The following is a 20,018-nucleotide window of genomic DNA, read 5'->3' as shown; positions in this document are numbered from 1 at the left end:
TTTGTTAAAGGTTAGCAGTCACCACTGTCTCTGTTCATTTTTAGCTTTAGCATTTGAGCTGAAGCTATCGGGGTCTAGGTAGCACAGTGGAGTAATAGGCCTGGAGTCAGGAAGACCTGAGTTCAAATTTAACCTCAAACATTTACTAGCTGTGTGACCCTGGGCAAGTTGCTTACTATTTGGCCCAATTTCCTCAACTATAAAATGGGAATAATAATTGCATTTATCTCCCAGGGTTGTTGTAAGAATCAGATGAGATAATAATTAAGCGCTTAGTACAGTGCCTGGCACATAGTAGATACTTAATAAAATAAATCCTTTTTTCCTGTCCTTTCCTTTCTCCCTCCTTTCCTCCCTCTTTTCCTCTCCTTCAGTTCTTCCTCCCTTCTTTCCTCTCTCCTTCCTTCTATCTCTTTCCTTTCTCTCCCTCCTTCCCTTCCTTCCTCATGCTGGTATTTTTTGGTATTTAGCCTCAATTTCCCTTGCTTCTATCTTATGTACGTGTCTTAGTTGTTCATCAAGTTCCCTGTGTTTTGGTCTCCCTACTACTCAACCCTTTTTCTTTCTTATCCTCATCATTGCATTTACCCATTTCTAATATATGGGGCTTTTATACCCTAGACATCAATTTCTTTTTCAGTCACTGTTTCAGGACCACAGACAGCACCTACTTTCTGTTACTTTCACTTCCTCATTAGAAAAGTTTGGTTTTTCTTTTCATAAAATCTTAGAATGTTTAAGCTGAAAGAAACCTAAAGGATCACCTGCCAATCCCTTCATGTTTCAGAAACGGAAACTGAGGCTCAGGTCAGGGCAGAGCTCAAGACAAATAGGTCTTCCAATGTTAGGTCCAAGGCTCTTTCCACTATTTCTTGAAATAAATTTAAATAAATTTACTCAAGGCCTAGCCCTACTAAAAGATTTTCATGCCCTATTGTAAGCACATTTGCTTGAGATCTTTCACAAAGGAAGGGAGAAATAATGGAGACTGATTCATTTTTCAGTAGTTGATGATATTCCTACATTTCTTACCATATAGCATGGTAGGGATGGATTCATTCCTAAAAACCATGAACTATTTTTTAACCTCCGTACCTTCTGTCATAGAATTTTTGTTTTTTGAGAAGCATATGCTTGCCTGACATCTTTTAATAAATCCTGATGCCATTTATTCCGGCCTTTATATTGCTTTTGAAAAAAAAACAAGAAGCAATATCAGAGGGGGTGAGTTAGGGGAAGATTGAAAAGAGTAACTTGAATTCTAAAGGGTTTTTTATCTAGGGAGGTAGGGCTATACACAGGAGTGGGACTTTTTCATTTCCTCATCATATTTGGTTTCAAGTAAGAAAACACTGATGATATTGGTATGGCTGTTAGCAGGTCTGCTCCCAGGACAGATGGTAAGTTTGGACCAGGATAAGGTGGCATGAAATAATACAAATGACACTGGACTTGGGGTGAGAAGGCCTCTACTTGAGGTTCATACTCGTATAAAATAAAATATTCCACTTGACCTCTTTGAACCTCAGTTTTCATGTCCTCAAAATGAAACAGTTGGCCTAGACTTTCTCCAAGATCTGATGATATGATGCCTGTAGCCAAATCATACCACTCAACACTATGTGTTTTCCCACTCACAAGTTTTTGCTAATATCTGGAATAACCTCTCCTCCCCCTTACCAACTCTGCTCCCACTGTGTCTTTTGCCATGAACTATTCACAAGGTACCTCTCTAGGCCTCATCTTTCTCATCTCTAGATGAGGGGTTTGGAATAGGGCAGCTAAGTCATACAGTGGACAGATGCTGGTTCTGGAGTCAGGAAGACAAGTTCAAATCCACTCTCACACACTTACTAGTAGTAATATCTTGGACAAGTCACTTAACTGTGTTTGCTTCAGTTTCCTCATTTGTAAAAAATGAGCTGGAGAAGGAAATGGCAAACCACTCCACTATCTTTACCATGAAAACCCCAAATAGGGCCATGCAGAATCAGACAAGACTGAAAAACAGTTGAATAACAATTTGGAATAAATATGTGTCTTGTATCATCCTTTCCAACTCTAAATAATCCCATGTTCTTCTGTTCTTTGGGTATTCTACTCATCATTCCAGGTTCAGCTCCAATTTTAGCTCTACGAAAGCCTCCTTCTCCCTCAAACTGTAAGTCAGCTCTTCCTCAATTGATTTCCAACTGTGGATGCACTTATTTTTTAACTTATGTTCTATTCAGCTGTGGACATTTGTTACCACATATCAATGAGTACTATAAAGTCATTAAGGGCAGAGACTCTTCCTTATCTTTGCAGCTGCCCCAGTCTTTCTCATTGCAGTAGGCCACATTCAATGTTTAATTTTTTAAACCCTTACCTTCCATTTTAGAATCAAAACTGTGTATTGGTTCTAAGGCAAAAGAGTGGTAAGGGCTAGGCAATGGAAGTTAAATGACTTGCCCAGGGTCACACAGTTAGGAAGTGTCTGAGATCAGATCTGAATCCAGGACCTCCTGTCTCTAGGCCTTACTCTCAATCCACTGAGCCACCCAGCTGCCCCCCACATTCAATATTTATTGAAAAATGAACAAATGAGTAAATAAAAGGAGAGGACCAGAGGGTTAGAGGCAGGATCTGTGATTTCATTGATGCAGATGAGGAAGTTTCTTCTATCATTCCAGGGTGGCACCTTCTCTGAAAGATATAGTCTTAAGTAGTTGCCTAGACATCAAGAAGGTAGAGTCACACAGCCAGTATGAGTTAAAGGCAGGACCTGAACTAAATTAGTTTTCCTGGTTCTAAGACCAGCTCCCCATGCACTATGGTGGGCATTCTCTTACAGTGGAAGAAAGTAGATGAAATATAGCTTTCTGTCTTCATCTTTAATCTTTATGCTCATTTACCAGTTATCCAATAAGGACAGTGTCATACAATGGAAAGAGCATTGGACTAAAGACAGGAAACCTGAATTCTAATCCTGTTTCTCCTACTTTTTTAAGCACAATTCCTAATTACTTCTAAGAATGGTTGGAGCAATACACAGCTCTGCCAACATTATTATTAGTGTGCCTGTCTTTTCACAGTACCAAATTTTGATTATTCCCATTTTCTGTCATCTTTGCTAAAGTGCTAGACCAACCCCCTTGTCATCCTGGGAAGAAAATGAGGTCCAGAAGTGTGAACAATATCATTCAAGGTCACACAGTGAGTTACTGGCAGAGCAAAGATTCAGCCCCTTAACCTGCTTCTTCCCAGTACATGTATTCTTGCTAGTATTCCACAGAAGCATCTCTGTAGCCACAACATAAAGGATGGATTTTTTTGGGGAAGGCAAATACACTGAAGCCTTTCAAAGGCCCATTGTTTGCTGATTTCCCATCATGCTTCCTTCCTCCCTGGAGAAAAATGCTTTGCTTCTTTGATAAAGCAAACTTACCTCTTTTCTCTGTTACAATTTTCAACTGTGTTTCTTGTTTTTGTAGTTTGGGATTCATGTAGCTCTCAGGCAAGTTTGTCTCAGACATTCCCATTTAATATTCAGCTGCAGCTCCAAGGAGTTTAACATTATTCATTTTCTAAAAATCAAAATAATCTAAAGTCAACTTCTCTTCTTCCTGTGGACATTTCAGCTTAAAAGCCTTCAAGGCATTTGTCTGGTTTTTTTTTTAATTGCAACTAGTGTCTGATATTTGCTACCTTTGCCTGGATCTCTTTCTCTATGTCTCTGTCTACACACACACACACACACACACACACACACACACACACACACACACACATTCACTCATTTTTGCTCTAAAGGCAGCTTTGTTATTGACTCTGACTCAAAGATGAAGGGAAATAAACAACTGATGTCAGATTTCATGGAAAGCCAACACAGCTTAGTGGAAAATGGACATATAGTAGTAACTAGGCCTTACTTCTAGTCCCAGCTCTGCCCTTACTAGAAATTTCCCAACTTGAAGGGCTTCTTTGTTCAAAAGAGGCCATATGTACAGAGAAGGAAACTGATTTGACCAAGACCCTTAGGTTAGTGAGGAGCAGACCTCAGAGAGGTGCCTTTGCCCTCTGGCTCCATGCTGAATGCCTTTCCTGCTCCGTACCCCTTGTCTATCTCTTGTCCTTTTCCCCTCTGCTCCCTGAATTCCCCATTCAGCCTTGATTAAGAGCAGAGGCTCTGACCTGGAGGCCCAGAGCTTGTTTTTCTAATATTTCCTCAAGTTCTGGTTTCTTTTGGACTCTTCTGGGTTTTATTGATGCACTTATAAACCTGATTCTGAGAATGGGGACTATAAGCTTCTCTAGAATGACTGACTGAGGGGGTAGGACATAAATAAGGTGGGTTCCTTAGATCAACTGACCTCTAGGTGTATCCATTGAAAACATGGCTCTACTGCTCTAGATGGGCCATTTTCTGTTTCTGTAAAGTCCTGAATGCTAGGGTTAGCCTGCCCCAGAGGACAGTAGGGCCTTGGCCTGGTATACTCGGAACAAGGAACAGGTCATACCCACTACTTTCCCTTTTCTTAAGGGAGAGAGGAGAAGCAGGAGCTCAGGTCCTAGGGCCTGCTGCCCAGTAACCTACAGCCCTGGTAGTTTGCTCAGCTTGTTCCCAGTGGTCACCCTCACTGTATTTAGTAATTCTACAATACTGGCTACTGAATGTTAGGCCAGGAGGGCTTCAAGGAGATGGGTGCCCTGAGCAGGCACCTTAGGAAGACTCCTTGGAAACACTGCATCTTTGTTATTGGATTTCTGTGCTTAGTACTAAATTAGTAGTTAATGAATCCATTTGAACCCATTGAGTACAAGGTACTTTCCAGGCAGTGGTGATAGACATCCTGCAGCAGTGAGGGTTAAAAAGATGAGGTCCAAGAATAGCCTCGTAATGTCTGTTACATTATCTCAACCAATGGACCTTATACCTGCCGTGTTGGCCCAGAAGCCTGTGCACCCTCTTCAGTCGGGGCTATGTGGCCTGTGCAAGATTTATGGTATCATAGATTATCTAATCCAGGCTCCTTAATTACAAGGGGTGGAAACTGTTAAGATTAAAAATGATAAAGACTGATATAATAATAGAAATTAGTAGTTTAATTAAAGACATGGCCATGTTGGAAAAATATATATAAGACCGCGCCTATCTTTTATATTTACCGCCGGAGCCTATCCTGTCCCTCTGGTACGCCAGCCAGCCACTCTGCAAAACCCAGAAAGAGGCTTTCTCTAGGCCCTCCTCCGAATTTAAATTGCCGGAAACCAGAAACCCATAGGGATCACAGGAAATGTAGTCTCAAAGTCCCCACGTGTCCATAGGGAGTCTGCTAGACACTTCCAAATAGCACTTCCCTGAATTCAAAACAAACAAAACTGAGGCCCACTTTGAGGAAGGTACTTGAACAAAGTTACATAGCATAAAGTAGCATAGTCCCTTCTGAGCAGCAGAACTGGGATTCATCCCCAGGTTTTCTGATTCCAAGTTTCTCCCCACTTCACTAGGCTTTGGAAACCACCTGCAGTCCTATCTGTTGAACAAGTACATCTTCCCCAAGGCTGTGAATGCCAGTCATGGACATCACTGTCTCTTTTCCAAGCTAGAGACTTGGTTGAAGGGAGTAATGCTGACTGAAATAAGGTTATGAAATCCTCATTATCTATTAGAAGCCCTAGAAGAAAAATTGGCCTACCCATAGAGCCTAATCGTGGTTTGCAAAGAATTTGTTCAGTGGAGAGACTCCTTGAAAGTCCCGCTTCAGGGGCAGAAGACCAGCTGTCTGAGTAACTCAGCATTGGCCCCTTGGAGCAGCCTCATTTCTTGTAACCATTCATCTACCTCTGCTAGGCCTCCACCCCCAGTCAGTTGAGGAGCAGAGCTCAAAAGTCGCTTCAGGGAGTTGGCTATGGATCAATAGTCTGCTGGAAACCAGGAGCTATTTGGGTTCTTTTATCTGTGCCAGTTATTAGAGTTGAACCAGGAGGATTAAACTTTGAAAAGTAAGTGGAAACCTCTTGGTATCAAAAGTATCTTGAACCAAAAAAATGATTCCAATGCCCTGGGGGTTTTAGACTTTTTCCATTTGAAAGCACATTTCTTGAATTAGTAAAATTTTTAGGAATTTACCTTCAATTAGTCTAGTCTCCTTGAGTCTTTATTACATTAGGTGTGATACAAAGAGCATTGTAAATCTGAACCCCTTCCCTATAGAGAATTTAGGTAATATAGTCATTGGGCCTGTACAAAATGTATGGAAGTAATGCCCATGCCCTAAACACCTGTGGCTCACCTTTCACACCCCCACAATGGTTCTTCTTTTGTCTGTCATTCTCATTTCATTCTGGTAAATCTTTGGGACTAGGAGAGAGGGAGGGAACAGAAGATTGTGAAGCTCAAGACAGCCCCTTTCTGCAATTCCATAATGCACTGCTTGCTGCTGCCCCCTTTCCTCCCCAAACCCAACTGCTCAGTGGAAACACCATGAAAATGACACGTGTCATACAGGGAAGAGTGAGCTGAAATTGTGCTGGGAAGTGGGAGAACATATTGTCAGATTGAGGCAAGCTCATCATGATGTTGCTGAAGATATTTAAGCATCCAGGACTTAGAAGAAAACAAAAAAGCAGCCTTGACAAAGCTCCTTTGGATCCACAGAAAAGGGAAGCCATCTTACCTAAAAAGCCCAAAAAAGACATACAAGCCCAAGTCAGACAAGAGGAAAGGAGGACAAGGCTGAAAGTATTTTGCTTGAAAAGAAAGTGGAAGCATGTTGTTGTTCAGGCATTTTTCAGTCATGGCTGACTCTTTGTGACCCTATTAGGGGTCCTTCTCCAGCTCATTTTACAGATGAAGAAACTGAGGCCAACAGGATTAAATGACTCACCCAGGGTTATGTAGCTAGTAAGTGTCTGAGGCCAGAGTCGAACTTGGGAAGGTGACTCTTCCTGACTCCAGGCCCAATGCCCTATCCATCATGCCATCTAGCCATAATCATTTCCCTATTTTGCAGATAAGATAATGGAAGGTATTAAAGGGTGAGTGACTTAGGGAGTGCTAGAACACAGGTTTCCTGCCTCCCAATTAGCCCAGTATTTGTTCTTTCATCACTGACTCTCATTCATGGTCACTAGTATTTGTTGTTGTGATCAGCGGACAAGTACAAGGGATACCAAAGTGGAGAGAACTGAGTGTGCCAAAGACAAATTCATTTGATTTCAAGACCAGCCTGTGCACAGGTTGAGTCTTCAAAGCTGCATTTGATTCAGGGATGAAGGTTAATCAGCAGCCATTTCTGACCCTCACGTTGGTGACCCTCTTTGGCTCTGCCTGTGTTCATCATAGAACCATAGTGATGGGAATTGTCTTGTGATACAATCACCAGATGGATAGCCCTTGGAAAATGAACTTTCTCCCATTGTCCTCATTGTCTTTCTGCAAAAATTGATGTACATTTCATTCCCTACTCATCATAAATGTGACATGCCACTTTTTTACTCTGTTGCGTGGCCTTAATTAATAGATTGAGTGCCATTATGATTTCAAATTATTTGAAGCATCCACATATCCATATGGCCTGATCATTTCTCTATTTAAACTTAGTATGTGTGACTTTAAAGTTGAATTTATTCATATATATATATACATATATATATACATATGTATATGTATATAACAGCACCATTCCTTTGATAAGTTCAAAATACTGTACTCTAAACTATTACCTTGTAATATTTATTGGTATGCCTTTGTGAATACATGAAGACACAAGGAATCTTAAAATCCTAGACTGAAAAATAGAAGGGACCTTCAAAGTCATTCAATGCAGCCTCCTCACCAGTATAGGAATCTTCTCTAGTGTCTGTGCCAAATGATTATTCAGTCTCTGCCTAAGTACTTCACACTAGGTTCTCACTGTCACCTGAAGCATCCCATTCAGTTTCAAGAAAAATCTCATTGTCAAAAAAATCTTCCTTAAATCGAATCCCCACCTTGGATGACTCCAAGTTGTGTGACTTACAGGCAAGTCAATTAGCCTCCCTGGGCCTCCATTTCCTCATCCAATAGAGTGGGGCTGGAGAACAGTACTTTACATCTACTTTACAGACTTGTCATGTGAATCAAATTAGATCACAGATGGCAAGTGTTTGAAAAACCTTGAAGCACTTTGGAAATGTCAGCTTATTATTATTAGTCATCATTGAAACTCGCTTTCCTGTGCCTTCTATCCTCTGCTCTTAGTTTAGCCCTCTTGGGCCACACAGAATCAGTCTTCTTCCCCTGCAAATATTTGAAGGCCCCCCTGAAGCTTCTTTTCTCCAAGGCAAAATCTCCCTAGTGCATTTTACCATTTCTTGGATGATGTGCTTTCTAGGCTTTTATCATATGACTTTCCTTCCTCTAAATGGACTCTCCTTCTGGACACCATTGGACTTTTAATGTGGTCTAAGCTCAGTGAGCCCATAGGCAACATAACATGGTGGAGTAGCCAGAGTCCTGGCCTCAGAGTCAGGATAGCCTGGCTTCAGTCTCACCCCTGATACATATGGACTATATGACCCTGGGCTGGGCTCTGCAGCTGTCTGCTCAGGTAGCTTTCGGACTGCAAGCTACAAAACAGTTGCCTACCTGTACTGGGAGAGGGAGTTCCCTTCTTGGGAGTTGTTATGGTTGTCAGGTCACACTTTTGGCTTCTACTGAGTTTCTGTTGGTGTTGTTGTTGATGTTGTTCAGTCGTTTGCTGACTCTTTGTGACCCTGTGAACCTCTGACCATGGGGTTTTCATGGCAAAGATACTGTAAAGTTTGTCATTTCCTTCACCAGTGGTAAGCAGAGTTTAAGTGACTTGTCCAAAGTCACACAGCTAGGAAGTTTTTGAGGCTACATTTGAATTCAGGTCTTCCTGATTCCAAGCCCAGTACACTATCCACTGGGCCACCTCGCTGCTAAACCAATAGATCTTCATGTGAGAACAACTTTTAAGACGTATCTCCCCTGTCTGGTACTTTGGTACTGATTTTTTTAACCTAATGTAGGATTTTATATTTATTTTAAGTTTTACCTTATTAGCCTCATTGATTTCAGGTTCCCTTTATACTCCTCAAAATTATTGAACCCCTCCCCTCTCCCAAATATCTTTTGTTATGTCTATCTAGCGATATTTCCTATATTAGACATTCAAATAGCGTACTATTATGATGAAAAGAGTTTTGACCTTCTCGACCCCATGAAAGGGTCTAGGGACCCCAAATCACACTTTGACAACTGTTGGTATAGTCTGCTGATATTTTTGATATTGATTCTATAACTGAGTGTATTATTTATTTTTCACAGTTTTCTCATCTGCAAATGTGATATGCATGCCTTCTAGCTTTTCATACAAGTCTGACAAAATACTGCATGAGGCAGGGTCAAGTTCAGAGCCTGTGGCATACCAGTAAAGATTGACCTCCTGCTTGGCATGCATTAATTGACTTTCTTTGAGTAAAGTTGTTCCACCAGCTCCAAATGCATCTGACTGGTATTTTTCAGCAGTGTTGTCAGTCCATAAGAATTTCATGAGAAACTTCATCAAACATTTTGTTTAAATCAAGATACTCTACATTTATAGACTTTCCCTATCAATCTAATAATGACCTTGCCAAGAAAAGAAAATCAAATTAGATTGGCATGAATTGCTCTTAGTTAATTTAGTTGGTTCCCAGTAACCAATTATTACTGTCTCCTTTTAAGTTATCACAAAATGTTTAGTGATCTATTCTTCAGTTTTCCTTGAGATCAGGTCAAATCTCACTGGAATGTGCCTTTTCTCTGTTTTTTTTAAAAGGAAACTGAGAATATTGGGTAAGGGAAAGGAGAACGGTGGTATTTAGTTACAGTTTGTCTAAAGAGCATAGTAAGTTAATTGACTTAAACATACAGAGAAGGTGATTGTCCCAGCTCATTCTTTTATCTCAAGCAGGAGTGTGCTGGGAAATGGCTAACAACTAGTTCCATCACTTTCTTAAGTCTACACTAGTGTTGTTGAACTCAAACAGTACATAAGGATCCCTGTGGGCCACGTTGACTTAGAAAAACACATAACATTATCGATGTATTTTTACTTATTTTGTTAAATATTTCCTCCATTACATTTTTTTTAATTTTTAAACCCTTAACTTCTGTGTATTGAATTATAGGTGGAAGAGTGGTAAGGGTGGGCAATGGGGGTCAAGTGACTTGCCCAGGGTCACACAGCTGGGAAGTGTCTGAGGCCAGATTTGAACCCAGGACCTCCAGTCTCTAGGCCTGGCTCTCAATCCACTGAGCTACCCAGCTGCCCCCCCTCCATTACATTTTAATATGGTCCAGGAAATATTCAGGAGTGTTACGTTATAGGTCACAAGGACACCTCTGGTATAGATAGTCAACAAAACAATTGTGCCCTGATCTGTAGGTTGCACGTTTCTTATTTCCAGAGGGTAAATGGCTCACACTGAAAAGTTAACAATGGGAGCTGGTTGAAGGCCTGCCCTTGTAGCTATAAGACCTACTAGCCAATCAGACTACACAGTAGAACCACACACTGTCAAGAGTTGGGATATATTCCCATTTTATAAGAAAGAATGCTTTGGCCTAGAGAGAGAGGGACTTGCATTGCAAGTTAGTAGAACCAGGATAAGGAACTTGAGGTCTAGAGTTCTTTATACCATGCTGTGCTTCCTCTATTTACATGCTGCCTATATAGAGTGGATACACAAGGGTTGTCACTAAACAGGGTAAATCAAGCCATTTCCCCTATTAGAAGCTTAGCTATTTTGACTCACTCAAAGGTTGTACTGTTCTTTTTCATTAATTAGGGCATCTATATATTTTCCTGGTCCCAAGGTGAATTTCATTGGTCTGTAATTACTGAGATGTCCCTAGGCTCCTCTTTCGAAAATAGGGGCCAGGTTAAGCCCATGGTAGCAATTTCTAGGAATCCAGGCATATCCGTGTTATCTCCTCTTCTGTGACTTTTTAGATTTCCATCTGTATACCTCAAGCCAGTGATACTCAGCTCTGGGGTTTCTAAAACTTTTTTCCCCTGTTTCTCCAGAATCTTCTTTGAGAAGACATTCCTGATGGCCCATTTAAAAAGTGCCCACAAAATGGGAATGTCGCCATTCCATCGATCAAAAATAGAAAAAAATTCATCTCAAATATGTCTTTTGTTTATTCAACAAATGGTTATTAAGTGCCTGCTCTTCACAATATTTCCTCAAAGATCATCTTCTTTGTATCATCATGGTCTGGAGATGACCCTAATTGAAAGCTCTTGAGAGTCTGTGTCTCATCTAAGCTTGGAGGACCTTTGTATTTCCTTAAGACTTTGCACACAGTAGGTACTTGATAAATGTTTCTTGTGCAGGCATATGTTTAACCACTGGATCTCCAGAAGAAAAAACAAATGCCTTCAACACACTTTTCAATTGAACCTCCATTCTTACCATTTTCTCCATTACTTTCTTAAGTCTATGCCATCATTGAAATAGGACATTTGTAGATATCCGGGGTGCAAATATTCACACTGAAAATCTAACAATTGATTCTGGTTCAAGCTGGCTCCAGTAGGCCCCTGCATGGAGACCATGTTGTTAAAGGGGCATCATCCCCTGCAGTAAAGCAAGCAAACTACGGAATATCATCTGTGGCTTTGGCCAGGATCCTGGATCCTGTATTCCACTTTTGGGGGCCCTGATCTGTGTGAGCATCAAGAGGTAGCTACTTGTTTTCCCTTGGCAATGATCTGATCTCTTTGATGCCACAATCATGGACTGGTTCCTGGAAAAATTAGGGAACTTCTCTGAGTTTAAAAAGGCCAGACCTTCAAAGAGTCATTTTAGCATGTACAGCTTTTTCTTTCCTTCTAATCAGAGGGGAGTTTTGATTCCTGGCTATCTATGATTTGCAGAAGAACTAGACTAGGACTATGACAGGCTGTCCCTTCCAGGTAAGTCACAGAGGAGCCATGTAGGGTAGACATGTGGTTTAGCAGCCATCCCATATTTGGAAAAAGCAGCTGCCAGATCTCTCAGAAGTAGCAGGGGATTGAAACTACCACACCAATGCAACTACCAACAATTTGGAAATTGGTCTTGATCAAGGACACATGACAAAACTAGTGGAAATGCGCATCAGCCATGGGTGGGAGGATTGCGGGGGGGGGGGGGTGAAGGGGATGAGAGGAGTATGAATCAGGCAACCATGTTAAAAATGTATATTAATAAATGTTAAAAAAAAAAGAAGTAGCAGGGGAAATGAACATGAATCCATTCATTCGGGCACTTGGTAAGTTAGAGCCAGTTTGCACATTGCTACAAAGAAGTTGGACAGCTGTCTCCCTGCATATTCCCCATGGTTTAGAGTTACCGGAACCTTGAGTTGTAGGAACTCAACTACAGTCAACCTCGTGGGGGAATCCTGAAGGGCAGCTGGAGGCTGCCTTTGGAGGCTTTGGCATCCATGTGGAAACCAAAAGCCTGGGCTTCAGAGGTCAAGGTGAGCACTAACTTAGCCAGAGCTCAAGTCCAGTTGTTTTGTGTGTCTCTGCCAGTTTCCCCACATGTCAAATGGGGACTAAATGCTTGTTTTCCTTCTGTCTACTGTTTTCTTGCTCTTCTCTTTGTGACACATTCTCTTCCTTAGGAGTACCCAGTGCCACCAGTGGCAGCAACACTCTATTCTAAGACCTGGGAACGGTCTGGATGAACAGTACCAGACTAGCTGGCTGTGATAGTCAAGCTGTATTACTCAATCCTTGCTCCCCTATAAAATTGGGGGCCAGGGCACTCAGACTAGATAGTCTTCCCAGTTCTTTCATTTCTGACATTTCTATAAGTCTCTGAGTGTTTGTACAATGGACCCACATTCACACAGATGATCCCTGCCATGAGTAACAGCACAAGGAAAAGAGAGCCAGAGCCAGAGCCATCCTCATGCCTCCTGGTCACTACTTAGACATCTCCTTTCATTCTCTCCTTGCTCTCTTCCTCCTTCCTAGAACCCCTAAATACCACTGTGGAAGTGGCAAATCATTTAGTATTCTCCTTGTAATTTGTTCCCACCATAGAGAAACCCCTGGAGGGAGTGTAAAACCTTACCTTATGAAAGGATCCCTTCTATTATCTGTCACAGGTAGTCACTGGGACTCTAATGAGGGGAGTCCACTACTTCTCAAAGTATAGGCCATTCCATTTTTGGATAGCACTCCTTGTCAGAGGTCCCTCCTCATATCAAACGTTAGTCTAGATCTAAAAATTCCCCCCATTCCTCCTAGTTCTGCCTCTTGGGCCAAACAGAACAAGTCTAATCCATCATGGTTCCTCTTCTCTTGATCATCAGTGTCTTTTCTAAAATGTAACATCTGGAACAGAACCCAGCACCTTTGATAATTTGCCCAGGGTAGAAGACAGCAAGACTCTTTACCTCTCCTTCATTACGTGTCTCTAGATGCTGGAGTCAGGCATCTGAATATATATGATGGCAGAGAACAAAGAAGTGGAAACATGGGATGGAGGAGACTATGAAGTGAGTTTTAGCATGAACAAGGCCTGGAGCCACGAATTAAGACATCAAGAGTATTGTAGGGTTTTAGAAGTTCTCTAGGGAAGCACCAAGCCTGACATTTCCACCAGAGTTCCCCTTTCTTAGAATCATAGTTTTAGAGCTGGAAGGGATTTGAGAGGCCATCAAGTCTATCCCTCTCTTTATATAGGTGAGGAAACTGAGGCCAGAGGAACTTGAATGGGTCACTCAGGTGGTAAATGTCTGAAATGGAATTTGAATTGAAGTCTTCCTGACTCTCAAGGCCAGTTTTCTCTCTGCTGTGCTACTTAGCTACCTCTGAACAGATTCTTTTCCTTGGCTCCCCAAGACTAAGCCTTGACTATTCCTCACATTGTAATGCTCCCCAGCACCCTTTGGGACTTCTCTTTTTAATGACCATACTTTTCCTATTCTATCTCCCTCCCTTTTCTGAATTCATACACTTTTGGGGATGACTGTGCCCCAAGCCAACTGCTGGACCCTGAGAGCTAATGCTATAAATTTTGGGTGCTGCAGAGCCTAAAGATTAGGAAGGCAGGCAGGACATCTGGCTCAGACCTATTCCTTTATCTAAGTTCCAGAGCAGCTAACTCTGTTGCCATGGACTTGGTGCCTAATATACTTGAATCCTGTGTGACTTCCTCTGTATAGCCAGAGTGATGGATTTGATTTGAGAGAATTTTAAATGCTCCATTTGGGAATGGGGAAATCTGAGTGCTAAATGCACTCAGGAAGCATTCCAAGGTCAGGCATATTTAAATAAACAAACATAAAAAGAAGCCCCAGATTATCCCTCCATGCTGGTAGGGAATGGTCTATAGAGATGACATTTCAAGAAGACAAGTTGTAAGACACAGGACTTCTAATGAGGGGCATAGAATGGCAGATTAGGCCATCGAGTCCAAACCCTTCTTTTTACAGAAGAGGAAACCAAAGCCCAAGAGAAGTGACATGGCCAAAGTCATTCAAAAGCTCCTGACTCTAGAGCTGGAAGGGAGGGACCTCAGAGGCCTATCCCCTTGTCCTAACTCTTGGGAGGGCACACTTCTCTTACCATCATGAGCAGTGTCAGATAAGAGATAGTTAAGAGAAGGAGCAAACACTAGAGACCCACAGCTACCAATGGGGTCTAAGGTCTCCATTGTAGTCTAGCACAAAGAGCCCTGGTTTTGGAATCAGGTGGCCTAGACTCTGGATTTGAATCTCCAACTGATTTACTGTGTGATACTTACCCTAAATGAGCTTCAGTCCCCTTTGTAAAAATGAAAAGATTAGGGGGCAGCTGGGTGACTCAGTGGATTGAGAACTAGGCCTAGTGATGGGAGGTCCTAGGTTCAAATCTGGCCTCAGACACTTAACCCCCACTACCTAGTTCTTACCACTCTTCTACCTTGGAACCTGTGTATTACATAGTATTGATGGCGAGGGTTAAAAAAATGAAAAGACTAAACCAGAGCACAAGTCTAACTGTCACTACCCTTCTTAGTAACCTCTTGTGGCTCTCTCTAGTATAAAATAGAAATTCTGTTTGCTACTTCAAGCCTTTCACAGTCTGGTCCCATCTTTCCTTTCCAGCATTCTCTGGTCCAGCCATGGATGCTCTTCAGCCAGAGCACATTTCTCTCTCATGTGAAATTGGCCACAGTTCTCCGTGGCCTGGTACTGTAGTCTGTAGGTCAGGATTTTGTTGGACCTTTCTTGGGGATTCTGTCTTTGAAGGCCATCCTTAATGCATCTGGGGGCTTCTATATTCCAAGAACTGTAGCAGTATAGTATGTCAAAAAGGTGGCTGGCGCAGGCATCCTAGAGCTGATCCCTAAAAGACTCTGAAATCTTCATTTGGTTTGCATAGCCCTTCATATACCTATAGAAGTAATATATGGGAGCCAACTTGGGAGCCCGGAAGACCTGAGTTCCAATACCACCTCTGACGCTTAGAATCAGAAGACCAAATACTTAGAGCTAGAGAGGTTCTTATGGGACCATGGTTCAACTCCTTTATTTTACTTACGAGAAACTTAGTCCAGGCAAGTCGATCAACTTGCCACAGTCACATAGTGACTTAATAAGTGGCAAAGCTAGGATTCAAATCCAGGCTCTCTGCCTTCAAAACCAACACTCTTTCACTTGTACTCCACCATATGACTTGGGAAATTGCATCCTGGCCGTGTCTAGGGAAACTCCCTAGAACTAAGTCAGAAATGAGCTGTGTGCATTTGGTGGAGGAACTTCCCACAACAGGTGTTTCCTACACTGATGAAGTAGCATGCTCTCATTTGATCCTCATTCCAGCCCTTTGGAGATACAGAGTATAAGTATCAACCCTATACCGTACTTAAAAAACAGCCTCAAAGAGGTCATATCTCTTGTCCAAGATCACACAGTGAGTTAACGACAGACTCAGGTCATCTGACTCTAGCCCACTTCCCTTTCCACTCCCCCATGGCTACCTTCCCTAACATTCAAGATTATACCTTGGTCCAGGAGCTGAGATAGAGGGTGAGGGATAGCAGAAACATTTTATGAATGGAATCATAACCAAAATCCCACATTTCTTCCTAAAGAAAGAAGACCCTTTTTCCAATGTGCTATTCACTTGTTCCCTCCACCTCAGCCGTGTGAGCCTTCCAGGCTACTGAGGTAGAAACAGAGCCCATGGTGCTAATAGGTCACTTCTCTAAGAGGTAGGTTGAATCATCACGCCCACCTGAGATCACGAAATAACAGCCTGAGAACTTTAAGCATGTACATTTCAATAGATTTTTGGGAAAGCTTCAAGTCACATTAAATATTAACAACTAACAGCCAGGCAGGGCTTCCAGAGAACATAATGGCCCAAAATTAAATTGGAAGGCTCTATTTAAGAAAAACAAACAAACAGAAAAGCAGGCCTTGGAGAAGGAATTGCTTTCTGGCAGTGCTGGAGAGGCAATTTAACAAAAAGAGGAGGTTAGATCAGTGGGCAATTTGTGGCCCCCATGGAGATAGTTTCAGCACATAAGATTACCTTTGAAAATCATGGGAGCATCTCCCTTTGCCTCCAAGGCATTAAGAAGTGGGCCCAGTTTGTAGAAAGGGCAGCCTGCTGCTGAGAGGCAAGAAATGAGCCTCTCTTTTGGAGCCATTGTTCATGTTTCCCTTTACAGTAGGAGTCTATGTTGAGTCTCCAGTAGGTGACCCAAACAGAGTCTACTGACCACCCCCACTAATTCTCAACTACCTCACAGAGATACCAGATTGAGAAGTGCCCTGTATCCCCAACCACCAAGATCATGACTTCCTTAGCGTCATTTTCATTCAACCAATATTGATTATTCCCCTTCTCAGACTCTGCATTTCACTTCAATTCAGTCAACTTATTTAAAGTGGCTACTGTGTGCTAAAGTCCAGGGATACAAAGACAGAATAGTCTGCCCTCAAGAAGCTTTTGTTTTCCTGGGAGGGAGAGATATAACATATAAATAAATAATATTTTGAAAGGTAATTTGAGGAAGAAAAAATATTGCCCTGGAAGGGGACAAGGGGATGAGATCGAGGAAAGCTTAATGAGAAACTGAGCCTTGAGAGAAGCTAAGGATTCAAAGATGAGGAGGGCATTTGCAGCCCAAGCATAAAGGGACATGGCCTGTGTGAAGATAGAGATGAGAGATGGAAGCCATAGAACCACTGAAGAGAAAAATCCAAAGTGTGTGGAAGTAAGTGGAAGAGAGATGGTTTGTAAAAGGTTTCAATACCAAGCTGGAGAGTTCACATTTTAGTCAGGAATAACAGAATGGTTTTTGAGTAGTAGAGTAACAAAGGAAGATGATTTTGTCAGTTGTGTGTGGGATGGATTGGAAAGGGGAGAAACTGAAAAGGAGCCAGTTAGGAGACTCTTAACAGTATAATCCAGAAGATAGACATTGAGGGCTGAAAGAGGCCGGTCACTGTGTGAGTAGGGAGACAGACTGAGGCTAGAGATCTATAGAGGGAGACTCAACAACTGATTAGATGGGAGGGCAGGCAGGTGCTATAAGTGAGAGGGAAAAGTTAAGGATGACTGAGATCTCAAACCTGAGTAGTCAGAAAAATGGTGGTATATTCAATGGAAACATTCCAGACCAATCCCAGTACTAGCTATTCCCCAATCCTGTGTGTTCATGTAGATTTTCTCCTGTCTCTGGAATACGTCATCTTCCTCTCTACCTGCTAAAATTCTGTTTTTCCTTTAGAGCCCAGTTCAAATGCTGCCCCTTTCATGAAAACCTGCCCTATTCCTTCCTCTCTCTCATTATCCTTCTCTAAGTATTTCTAAGCATTCACCTTCTACTCTAATAATTCCTAGGGTACTCTATCAGAATCCCTCCTTTTCTAGTATTAGATAAACAAAATAATTTATTGGGTTCTCACTCTATGCCAACACTGCCTTTTATTCTCTATTTATGTGTGTCTCTTTCCCCTCTTTGTCTAGTAAGTAAAATCATTGAGTGCAGGCACATCCCATGATATTATCTCAACTTTCTTCTCTAGCCTGAGCACAGTGTCATGTACATAGTAGGTGCTTAATAAATATTCCTGAGTCTAATGCTTTTTCCCCCAAATTTTCTCACCTTATTATTTCCATCCTCTTATGGTTTGTCCATGTGGCACTTTTCCCTGTCATAGCAGATCACAGCCCATCTCCACCTTATCTTATATGGGTCTCAGCCACAACTTTCCAGAAATTCCCCACCTAGGATCTGTCCAATGTCCTGGAACCCTTTCTCTGATTCTTAATCTAAATTTGGAGGATGACATTCTCAAACATACCTGTTTGAGACAGTTGACTCTGGGAAAGGGAGCCATACTATCTGCTCATGGAGAACCTAGTGATTTTGGTAAACAGACAACAAGCACATGGAGGGGTCCAACAGCTAAAGTGTTTATTTAATTGGACAATCTAATGACAGATCAGGGAAAATAAGGGGCCACCAAGAGTGAATATTGTGTCTGTTCAAGCAATCCTGTGCCAACAGCATAAATTCCTTTCCCCTGCAATGAATGATTCATTATCCAGATGGAAAGGGGAACTGCTCCTTAATATTTCCACTCAATCCCCTAAATATGAACAATTTTCTTTGGAAAAAATGAGAAGCCAACATTTTCTCATCAAACATTTTGTCTACTTTCACCAATACCTACTCTCCTTGCTTGCATCTTTGTTGCTTGGGATTGTCCTTCCCCCAGGAGTTAACTTTACATAGCTGTCTTTACATAACAGTTTCTCTTCAGATCCCTCCAGCAGTAGGAAAAAAGGAGAAGCTCATTACCCAGACATACAGGGGGAAAGAAAATCCTGTTTTCTTTCCAGAGGCTAGTATCTTCTTTCTTTTCTTTCATTCTCCAGGGCTTCTGTGTCTAGAAAGTCATTTCACAAGCCTGCCCTGTCCTCTCCTAATAGGTGGGCGAAAATTATAACCTTATTTCCTCAATCACTTGTCCATCACATAAATGCTCCTAAAAACAATTCCCCAGGAAAGTCCAATTTCTACTCTCAGGTATGTTTGAGAATGTCTGAAGATCTGAGTTCTAGTCATAGCCCTTGATACTTACTTGCTGTGTGTGAACTTGGACAAATCACTAGTCTGAACCTCAGATTCCCTGTCTATAAAATGAGGATAATAATCTTGGCCTTTTTTACCTATCTCCTGCTCCTGTGGAAGAAAAAAACCACATTGTAAAACCTATGGCATTGTAGAAATCCAATCTATTTAATTATTTCTACTACAAGGAATAACTTTAATCCTGTCTTCCTCTTCTCTGCCTCATTGTGGAATGAAGGAGATTGTGAGTCCTCTAAAAAATTATCTAATTTTTATTGATATAAGATGTCTCTGAATATATACTTTTTCTGCCCTCTGAACCAATTTAGCTAAAGTAACTAGGACTTATGGCCTGAGATCTCTGCTCCTATGAAAAAACATTGACCATATCTGATATTATCCCCAGTGTTTGGCCCTCCTCGCCTCTGTCTTTCTGTCCCTGTGTCTCTCTCTCTCTCTCTCCTGTGTGTGTGTGTGTGTGTGTGTGTGTGTGTGTGTGTGTGTGTGTTTCAGCCATGTCTAGTAGTAATACACACATACACACACACACACACACCTCTGCAATGCAAGTAAAGAGACATATTTTCTTGTATCTTTTTAGGGGCCAAGATTTCTTGAAGGCTATACAAACTGGTAGGCAGCTAGATGATTCAGTGGATAGAGAGCTGGGCCTAGAGTCAGGAAAACCCGAATTCAAATTTGATATCAGACACATCTAGCTGTGTGACCCTGGGCAAGTCACTTAATCTCTATTTGATAAAAGGATCCACTGGAGAAGGAAATCATAAACCACTCCAGTATCCTTGCCTAGAAGACCCCAGGGGTAGCTATGGGGTCATGAATTAACAATAATAAAATACCATCTGGCAGAGCATAATCTCTGGCAAGCTCTGTGAAAGGCTTTGAGT

The sequence above is a fragment of the Gracilinanus agilis genome, chromosome X (genome assembly GCF_016433145.1).
Source record: "Gracilinanus agilis isolate LMUSP501 chromosome X, AgileGrace, whole genome shotgun sequence".
Taxonomy (NCBI): Eukaryota; Metazoa; Chordata; class Mammalia; order Didelphimorphia; family Didelphidae; genus Gracilinanus; species Gracilinanus agilis.
This window is presented reverse-complemented; position numbering follows the sequence as displayed.